We start from the raw sequence: 11,472 nt of genomic DNA, 5'->3' as shown, positions 1-11,472 counted from the left end.
GCAGAAGTTGAGACCCCTACTCAGGACTTCAGTCTCTTCCGGTCGAAGGGTGTGATCCGATAAGTTGATAATAGACCTCCCTGCAGAGATAATGTTGTCTACTGTGGTTCCAGGGCGGGCTTTGCTATTACTGGTAAGAATGCCAAGTTTCTCCAGTTTTTTGTTCTTGGCGTGCATGTACATGGTGTAGTCTTGTCGCCTTGTCTGTTTGGCAATGTCGTGTAATTGTACTGCTGTATCCTGAGTACAGGCTGAGAGTGTGGACTCCATCTGAATTTCAAGGTTGTGGCGCCTGCTGTAGAGTTGATGCAAGAGATGATTGAGAAGTTTACGAGAGGTGTGGTGACAAAGTCTCTCTGCACAGTCTGTGTTATAGGTCGACCTAAGTGGGTTCGTGATCCGTAATCCTTTTGGGATCTTTCCTGCTTGCCTGCATTCCGTAGGGACTTGATGTCTGTGTTGATATGTGCGATCTTCTTGGAGATCCTCTCCACTTTAAGCCGGTGGTCAGTGGTGTCGATATTAGTCATGATTTGGAGATGCCGGTGTTGGACTGGGGTGTACAACATTATAGTTATAGTCCAACAGGTTATAGTCCAACAGGTTTAATTGGAAGCACCAGCTTTAGACATTGCTCCTTTATCTGCTGGTTGTGGGGTATGGTTTCAGTTCTTTCATATGTAAATTCCAGAACATTCCTAAAGTTACATTCTCAAGTGAACTTTAACAAGAGGTGTCATGTTGGCTCAGATCATGCACTGAAGGTGTGAGACTGTCTGTGTCCCAATGTTCAGACTGATACTCATCTATAAAAGGGATTTACAGAACCTTACATGGATTCATGCAGTTTTTGAGCAAAATAAAATGTAATCCTGCAAGCACAAATTCACCCCATAAACTTGTGTGTGTGTGTGTGTGTGTGGGGGGGGGGGGGGGGGGGGGGGGGGGGGCACGCGCAGGGGATTATGAGTGTCTGTGAGAGTGTGTGTATATCTATATGTGAGAGTGAGAGTGTAAAGGGGTATAAATCTGACTCCTACAGACCCATAGACTCACACTGACTCTCTCTCATGCACTCACACATACACTCCCGTACTCTCACACGCACCCACTCACAGACTTATACCCCTTTACACTCACACTCTTTTCTATCTTTCAATGAGTTGTCTCTCAAAGGGAGGATTCACCACTTTCAGAACTATAACGAGATGACAGTATAGTTATACATTGTGGAATTGTTAACACCAGTTTGGCAAGGTGGTAGTTGTGCACTTGCTTTGAATTGAATGTGTGTTTAGTTTGGATTGAATATAAAGAACTCCTGAGGCACCAACAAACAATTGTGAGGCACGCATTCAACATCTTTCACAGTTTGCCCAATTTATCAAATACACTGTCAACAGATTACGATTGAAGTTTAGCCAAATTTATTCCATCAGCAGACACTACAGCCAAATTTTCATAGGCTTGTGCATCAGGGGATAGCAATGAGATTAATGAGATAACAGTGCTGGATTAGGACTGAGAAATGTACCATATATACCCATGTATAGATTGATCTCATATATAAGTAGGCCCCCTACTTTTGGCTAAAACATCTTGTATTTTTCATAAATCTCACGTATAAGACAACTCTAATTTTTTAGGGCTCTCTTCCTGACCATATGTGCAGCCTTAAAGGGTATGATTTGCATATTTTTGATTCAAATGCAATACCTGCATCATCACATGTTACGTGCACCAGTATATATTTGCACACTGTGATTTTCAAATCGTTAAATTGAATGCTGATAACTACATACCAGTATATACTGTAAACATATATATACTCATTTTTGTAATATTTCCCTACATACATTTGACCTGTGCATGCAAGTATCTACCTTATGGCAGCCCTTGACCTTGTCTTCCCGCTGTTGCCTCAGTTTCTTAGAAGTAGGTGTTGCGTACAGTTGTACTCTTTTACAGTTGTAAAACTCCCCCACATTTATTTGACAAAATGGCATCACAAAGAAACAAGTATTCAGCACAGTTTAAACTAAAAGTTATTGAAATTGCAGAGAAGAACAACAATAGCGTAGCCGCAAGGGAGGTCTGTATTTCTAAAAAAACCTGCTGGAGATTGGTGGAGAAAAGCCACACAGTTAAAGGCGATGCCAAAACAGAAATATGACAACCGTGGAGAGCTGAACAAGTGGCCACAGTTAGAAGAAAGGATTGCTGACTGGGTAATTCAGTATCGTCAGATTGGAAGCATAACTGATTCGACAATGTATAAAAATACTCACCAAAAACGAAGCAAAAAAAAGAGGGATTCAGTGATTTCAAAGCCACTGCTAGATGGTGCAGTAGGTTTATGAAAATGTATGATTTAGTGCTTAGACACAAAAACCAAAATTGTCCAACAACTACTTGCAGAACTTAATGACAAGTGAATTGAGTCCCATTGCTTTGTAATCAGAAGTTGGAGGAAAAACAGGTACATGCTTTCATGCATCAGCAATATGGACAAAATCCCAATGAACTTTGGTATGCCAGGAAACAGAACTGTGGACATGATTGGAGCAAAAACAGTTTTGGTTAAGACTACTGGCCATGAAAGGAGTCGATTCATTGTGGTACTTGGCTGCATGGCAGATGGAACAAAGTTAAAGCCTACGGTGATTCTTAAGCAGTAAACTCTGGCCAAACAGAAATTTCTGAAAGGTATTGTTGTCCTCATCCATGAAAATGGATAGACAACTGAAAGTGGCTGCAAAACTTGGATTAGGGAGGTTTGGAATATGTGACCAGGTGGACTTAGAAAGGAAAAAAGCTTAATGGCTTATAGAGTCATAGAGATGTACAGCACGGAAACATACCCTTCGGTCCAACCCATCCATGCCGGCCAGATGTCCCAACCCAATCTAGTCCCACCTGCCAGCACCTGACCCATATCCCTCTAAACCCTTCCTATTCATATACCCATCCAGATGCCTTTTAAATGTTGCAATTGTACCAGCCTCCACCACTTCCTCAATATGTTCAGGTCACACAGAGTGACAAGTGTTTTCAGTGAACTTTGAGCTAACAATACTGACATTGCAATTCCTGGAGGCCTTACAAGCATGGTGCAGCCACTGGATGTTAGCACCAATAAACCTTTTAAGGACTTGGATGCAAGAAGGGGAAAAAAGCTTCATAAAGGGTGGCAACATGCACGCTCTGTTACTTGCACCTGTATGTGAGTGGATTGTTGAGTCCTGGAAGGAAATGAAAACTGAAATTGTGAAAGCCTTCAAACAATGTGGAATTTCTAATGCCTTGGATAGTATGGAGGATGACTATTTATGGTCAGATGGAAGTGATGGAATCAAATGATGATCTCCTTGACAGTGCAGAAGAAGATGATCCATACGACGATATGCTTGACCCAGACGACAGGAATGAATTATTCAGTGGTGCAAGTGATGAGGACAGTGAATTGGAAGGATTGTAATGGGCCTTTGCATGTAACTTTTGTTTCAAGCATCTATCTCATAATATTTGAGACAAAGTGAGGAGAGCGTTTTTGCTGTGACTATCAGTTTTTTGATGTAAAGTATTTATCACATTATTAACAGTTTCATGCAGCCTTTCCTTAATGAAATACTATCAGTCTTTTATTTTGTTTTTACTATCAGTCTTTTTTTTTGTTGTTCTGTTTTCATTTCATGAATTGTGTGTTGTACAAATACCCTTGGTAGATGGCCTGACCACCTGCTGGTACACTTCTTAACTTTTGAACATATGTGTACACTTACATGCGCTTTACGGTCCTGATAACTGGAATGCAGTATGGCAGAATGGAGACTGTTATTTTGTAGATAAATATTCAGTAATGGCCATAATTCTTTTTCCTTTCGTTGTTTGTTATTTTATAGAGAGATCAGGCTCTTGTTTGTCCATTTTTTGACTCATACCAGGCATGAATTTCATCCCCTCGAAAACAATATCTCATGTATTAGTCAACCCCTCCTAATTTCAGCTTAAAACTGGTCTTCAAAATTCGACCTACACACAGATATGCATGATATTTAAGGTGTGGTCCGAGTGGAACATCTCAGTTTACCCATTGACTCCTTTGGTTTATATTCTGCTGTTTGATTAAAGAAAAAGAGCTTACGTTTATATACTTCCATGCTCTCAGAGCCAGTTTAATATTTTATGGCTGCAATGTACACAGGAACACATGAGCATTGGCTAAAAAGAGACCAATGGACATTTAATTCACCACCTACCATTACAACAGATACATGCTGAACCTATGGAGATTTGATCCCAATTTCCCCAGCAATGAGATAAATAACTGACAATTTGTATTAATGAGGTCAGTTGAGGGTTAAATATTGGCACAGAAAATTTCCTACTCTTCGCTGAGTAGCACTTAGGGACATTTGATATCTACGCAAGATTTAACATCTCACTCATAAACTGCATCTGCAACACTTCAGCATCTACTCAGTGCTGCATGAAAGTGCCAGATTAGAATTTGTGTTGAAATCCCCGAATAGGATTGGTAACTCAGAGGTATCAGTGCTACCAAGGAGAAAAGGCAATTATTCCAGCGTACGTTACCTCCTCTAAGTTTCTGTTTGTGAAACTTTATCAAAGTCAGGAGAAAAGTCCAGGAAGTTCAACAAAGTTAGTAACTGTAAAATTGGCTCAATTTTCAGCTGTTGTACAAGCTGTTGTCAACTTTTCTCTGTACATGAGGCAGAGACAAAATGCCCTTCAAACTGAAACTCTACAAGACTATAAAACATAGGGACTGAAGTAGGTCATTCAGCCCACTGAATCTATTCCATCATTTGATGAGATCATGGTTGATCTGATAATCCTGAATTCCACTCTCTTGTCTTTCCCCATAACCCTTGATTCCCTTATGGATTAAAATCTGTCTATCTTAGCCTTGAATATACTTAATGACCCAGTCTTGATCGTCTACGGTGGTAAAGAATTCCACAAATTCACCCCCTCAAAAAGGTCCTCCTGATTTCCCAAGTAGCATTCAGCTCTCATTAACATTGCAGAGTTATCTACAGCAGAAGTGCTAGTGCAGCATTAAACATTATTTCGAGCCTTTATAACAATTTGCTGCAAATAATTTCCCAAAAATGTTAATCCAGGTCATTAACCAGTATATTTGCAGTTTTGCATATGAAAAGAATTGAGTAGTATAGCATCAGTGAATATGAACATTTACATGCAATTGCAAATGGATTCCAACATAATTGAATAACTTCAACCAAAGATTTGACTTTAGGAACACAGAAAATATGCGGTGCATATATTTTTACTGCACGATCTGTTTTTTAAAAAGGGATTGCAGTTAAGCTATATCTAGAGTAATTAGTTTTAATTACTCAGTGTAAAAGCACTGAATATATGCTAATGATATGTGCAAGATAGTAGCATTAAGACCAATTCCCAAGATCAAGGTCACAAATCACACCTTGGGAATTTGGAACATTTAAAATCATCCTAGAATATATTAAGGCAGAATTTGCATGGAAAATGCTGAGAGCTTTTGTGAATAACTGACCCTAATAGCTTGAAAAATACAGCATATAATTCTTTTTAAGGTCACAGAACTGTCTTAATCAAAATTCTGTTATGAAGTCACTATTTAAAAAAAATTATAAAGTTCATGAAATATTAAGACATAAACTTTAGCTTTTGCAATCCTGTCTGCCATGTTAACCTTGTAAGGCTTTCTGCATTTATTCAAAAGCATAATACAAATGAATAGCCTCATACACTTTAACTGAGTTGGCAGCATTCACTAAAGGTGCAAATTATACTCAGAACTGTGGCATGAAGTGCACAACATAATAGCCAACATATCTGTTATCACCTCTGTACATTTTATAATAATTTTTCATTACAAATCACACAAACTGTGTTTCTGACAAATTTCTTAATCACAGAATCAAACCTGGTTTAAAGCCACACCGTTACACAACTTAGAACAATTTACGGCTTTAAGTTTACAGCACAGGAACAGAAGCTACCTACATACTTAACTTAGCATGAGACATCTTGACAAAGGTTACTTCATTAAATAACCTTATCTATATTTAATACAAATAGAAGTGAAAAGGTATACACACTGCTCTTTGTTGTACAGGTGTGAAGTGCATGGTTAGAGCCAAGATATTGATTAATTAACCAACTTCTCTCCAGATCCAAAGGACCCAGGATTCAGTTAATACTTAAGCATATCTCCATTTCCAATTATAAGTGAAATGCCTGGTAATAACCTACTGCAAACACCTTCCTGTATATTTCAGTTTCCATTCTACTGAATAATACAGGGTAATAATCAGTAATATCATTCATGTCGTTGGTCTACTCGAGTTACAAGAGATATTTGCTCTGTGGAAGCAACTCTAAAAATGGTAGAGAAATTAGTACATGCAGGAACAAGTCAAAGCTATAGTGTTCTGAATTTTAAGTCTTCATCTTTGTTTTTGATGATGAATTTTAACCTTCAAATGAAGACAAAATGCAGCACATGGATATCAAGCATCTGTATATATGAGACATCTTTTAATCATGTGGTAATAGTGCCTGTGTATCAACAAAAAGATTGCTGAGCATTTGTTCCCAATTTATTTAAAAAGGCCTGGATGAATATCTTCTTATTAATGGAATTGAAGAGTTACAAATATGAAGCACAGATTTAAAAATAATAATACTTCCTAACTCGCAGGGCCATTGAATTATTAGACTTGGGAAAGCAACCAGTCAACAACATCGATATAAGATGCAAGGCTAGAGAAATATTCTATAGTTTTGCTTGAGGGAGAAACTCAGCAAAGCCAGTTCTCTGGAGGCTGATGTACTATAAGCACCAGGGGATTTCCTGCCATTTTCTGCTGAAGGAAAATGTATACGGGACAGGCAGCTTAATTGAATTGGACTTTTGACATTGATGACTTCATAATAATGTAAAAACTAGTGAAGTCAAACTCGATCATTTTTGTTCCCTTGTTACCAATTCCTTCTCCCTCCCTGGCCACTGTTAGAGGCTGAACAAGATGATACAAAACTTTGGTATACCACTTGATCCTGAGCTGCATTTTCTCCCCCCATTATTCTGTATTAGTTCTACTGATGTATGCCTCTATATTTGTCTCAATGAAGTGCAATTATCCATACTGTGGAATATTCTAATTATTTTTATACTTGATTGCAATTTTCTATGCATCAACTCTTGCATCTGGTGCCTTCTCCAAACTGATTGACCGTACTTCCAATACCACTCTCCAGAATTATTAGAGATGATGAAGGGAAATGAGCCTAGGCATGTTGACTGTAGGACATCCATGTGGAAGCAGATAATTTATGAACTTTATTTCTTTTGAACTATATTTCTTAATTACAACATTTTGGCTGCAGGATTGGAACTCATTCTGAATCCAGGTTTTGCATTTCAACTGATATCACAAGGGTTCTAACTTGTGGAATAACTTAGCATGAGATACCTTGACAAAGGTTTTTTCAAAGTCTAGGAGATAACAATTCCCTCATCTGTTAGCCTAGTGACTTCCTTAATAATTTCTTTATGAAATAAGAGTGCAAGCCAGTTTGAAAAACCATTTTTCTGGAAGCAGTGTTGTGAGAGGTCAAGAGGGAAATTGATGTACATGTCATTACTTACAGACCTTTAGATATTTAAGATCAACATAAAGAAATTGTAGCTAAACCTAAGAGGACATTGGGTTGTATTGATAGAACTGTTCAGCATAAAGTATACCATTTTTCACTAGACAGGTTGCTGATCAGATTGCATCATGAACAGAGTGTTTGTTTTTGGCTCTTTAGATTAGATTTAGATTAGATTACATTACAGTGTGGAAACAGGCCCTTCGGCCCAACAAGTCCACACCGACCCGCCAAAGCGCAACCCACCCATACCCCTACATTTACCCCTTACCTAACACTACAGGCAATTTAGCAAGGCCAATTCACCTGACCTGCACACCTTTGGACAGTGGGAGGAAACCGGAGCACCCGGAGGAAACCCACGCAGACACGGGGAGAACGTGCAAACTCCACACAGTCAGTCGCCTGAGGCGGGAATTGAACCCGGGTCTCAGGCGCTGTGAGGCAGCAGTGCTAACCACTGTGCCACCGTGCCGCCCTTAACTGTGCCACCGTGCCGCCCCAAGGCTCAGATCATGCTTTTCTCCCCCTTGTCTTCCAGCTAAAGCAAACTTGCAGCCAGTAGCCCCTGGTAGCATCTTTACCTTCTACCAAACAGCAGCTGTCAATTGTAGGCTGAGTGACAGCTAGTTTATCTAGGACCTATGCTCCTTCAGGTTTAGGTCTAACTGTCTCTCTCAACTTCCAAGAAGCTATCGCTACTTAACACCCAAAGCTAATGCTATGGGCTGAATTTTCTCACTTTTTGGCAAAGTGCATTTTTAAGGATTATGACCCTTTGAGGGATGGTACAGTGATATACTTGCAAACTGGGTTGTTATGTAGCTTGGAGAGTCCCTTGCATGAGTTTCTATATATCTGGTGCTCCTTTCCTTTAGGTGGGGAACTGCACCTCCAAACAACCACCACTTATCAGTAAACTTTTCCTGTCACTCAGCCAATTTAACACTATGCTGCTTTTTTCCATTTATTCCTCAAGTATTGCTGGTAGGTAATTTTCATGAACCCTTTTCAAACCCCTTTTAGAATTCCATGTTCACAACATCAACTCTTCCTGATAGCTTGAAAATGCAATTGATTCATTGAAACACGATTTGCCTTTAACCTATCTATGCTGGTTTTTCTTAATTAATCCACATCTCTTCAATGTGGAAGAAACAAATCATTAGGAAACCAGTAATACTTGGAAATGAACATACTGGCAACACTGCAGCTCGATTTTGAGATATACCAGAAGAGTTGAAACAGTATGGGCTTTCGTAAGTTTTACTGGCATTCCTTCTGGGAGGTGACTGTTAATTTTGTCTCAGATTAGTGCTTCTAAAAGCTTTCTCACTTTGGCGGGGAAATGACTAGTTTTTAATTGCTATCAACACTGGATTTATCCTTACTTACTTTTTGAACAAAGGTGTAACATGTGTATTTTCCCATGCTATGATACCAACATGTATCCAAAATGTGATCACTATTTGAAAAATGTTCCTCGTTTACACTTGACTAACTTGACCCACCTTAAATCGCCAGAACCAGACCTGATTATTCTGCTGTCCTCACCAGATCAGAAACACATGAAAATAGGAAATTCTTCCAAATAGGTGAAAAACCCTTACCCCTTTCTCCTTTTAACAGTATGACTGCCCCAATTTATACTGGGATCATTAAACTTTGCAACAATAGCTACTTTCTAATTTTCGTGACTCAGTAATTTACCTGCAAATTTGTTTCACTATCTTTCCCAAAAGCTGTGCTTTACAGAATATATCTAATATCTCTTTATTGCTTTTCAATTCTAAGCAAATAGACTCTGCTCTCGGACTTTACAGAATATCTTCCCTTCAGTATTCAAGTATTGTCCTTAATTGATACTGCAACCCCATTTTCTTCCATCCTCATTTGCTGAACACACTGGATTCATGAATATTCAGGACCTATTCCTGCCATAATTTTGAACCAGGACCCTGTTGGCACAATGTCACACTCACATGTGGTGAGCTGCTCTTGTGTCTCAGCAATCTTGTAAGCCAATCCTCAACCAAGGCCTACAAAGGAGATTAGGTGTACTATTGGACCCAAAGAGGAGAATAAAATTGCCAGAAATACCAGCAAGCCTGAGGATAGGACCATTTTAGAATTCAGGAACAAAAAGAGATAAAATATTGATCAAGATGTAGAAATAATGAATGAGTGTATGAAATTTGCAGGTTTTTTTTTTAGAAACTTCTGTGAAAAGAAAAAGATTTGCAAACACAAATGTAGGTATCTTACAGTGAGAAGCTTAGGAAATTGTGGTAGGGAACAAAGAAATGGCAGAAGAATTGAACCTGTTGTGGTTGCCTTCACAAAAAAGACCATAAATAAACACCCAGAAATGGTAGGGAATCATGGGTCAAGGGAGAGGACAGAATTTAAGGCAGACAAGTAAGAACATAATGCTGATAACCTATATTCCAGAGTATTAAAGCAAGTGGCTCTGCAAATAGTGGATGTATTGGTGGTAATCTCCCAGAATTCTACAGACTTTGGAGTGTTTCCTACGGACTGGATGGTTGCAAAGTTAACCCTAATATTTTAAGAAAAAGAAATGAAAAAGTATAGAATTACAGATCAGTTAACCTAACATCAGTTGTGGGAAAAGTGCAAGAGTTTATGATAAAAGAAGTGATGACAAAACATTTGGGAAACATGAATAGGATTGGACAAAGTAAGCATAGGTTTATGAAAAGCAAATTATGCTTAACAAATATACTGGAAGTTTTGAGGATATAACTCATTAAGGGAGAACCACTGGATGTGATATATTTGAATTTTCAAAAGGTTTTTGATACAGTCCCTCATAAGTTAGTGGGCAAAAATTAAAGCACATAGAAGGAGCAAATTATTACAGATGCTGGAATCTGAATTGAAAACAGAAAAATGCTGGATATCACAGCATTCATGGAGAAAAAGCAAGCTAACGTTTCAAATCTAGATGACACTTCATCAGAGCTGAAGTGTGGAGAGGGCAGCATTTATGCAATAGTGGAAAGGGATGTTGGAGTGCTGGGGGAGAAAAGATGTTAATTGTTCATTCTCACATTCCAGTCACTTAATCTGAACTGACTCGCTGTGATCTCCAGCATTTTTTGTTTTCAGTTCAAAGCACATGGGATAAGGGTTGATATATTGATCTGGATTGAGAACTGGTTGACAGGCAAGAAGCAGTGGGAATAAAGGGTATTTTTCTGAGTGGCATTCAGCAATTAGTGGAGTGCTGCAAGAATCAGACCTTGGATAACAGTTATTTATGATATATATATATATATATATATAAAAGGACCTATGAATAAAAAAAGTCAAATTTGTTGATATCATGAAATATGTGTGATATTGTGTTAAACCAAAGTTTTCATAAAAGGCAAGAAAAAACAAGTAGCTCATTAAAAAGAGCTCAGAAATGAATTGTGAAAGAGGTGGAAAGTGGCATTAGATCTATAGCAGCACAGAATTTTTATCATTTATGTTTTATTGAATTCAAAAAATATTTTAAATTATGTTTTATAATAATTATCTTCAGAATCCAAATGTGATATCTGCTCCTGCAAGAGTCACCATTGCGCAAATGATTGGCTTTTATCCCATTTCTCCTACCTTTTCTTGATATTGCAGTTGTGCTTCAGGCCTCAAAACTGACGTGAAATTAGAATGTAAGATATTCAGACTAACAAGTTCCTCCAATACCCTTCTGCAGTCACTATAAAAAGCTACAGATCAACATTATGCTGCAATGAATATTGTATGCACATT

General features: G+C 38.3%; 1 protein-coding gene across 1 annotated transcript in view; it reads right to left on the bottom strand.

The window, feature by feature from the left end:
* Window positions 1-11,472, bottom strand: part of LOC122557836 (serine/threonine-protein kinase BRSK2-like) — a 966,919-nt gene that overhangs the window by 577,484 nt on the left and 377,963 nt on the right.

This window comes from Chiloscyllium plagiosum, unplaced genomic scaffold, assembly GCF_037043375.1.
Source record: "Chiloscyllium plagiosum isolate Xiang-an unplaced genomic scaffold, Cpla_swu_hap1 HiC_scaffold_18, whole genome shotgun sequence".
Taxonomy (NCBI): Eukaryota; Metazoa; Chordata; class Chondrichthyes; order Orectolobiformes; family Hemiscylliidae; genus Chiloscyllium; species Chiloscyllium plagiosum.
Note: the sequence above shows the minus strand (reverse complement) of the source record. Positions and strands in the feature narration are given on the sequence as shown.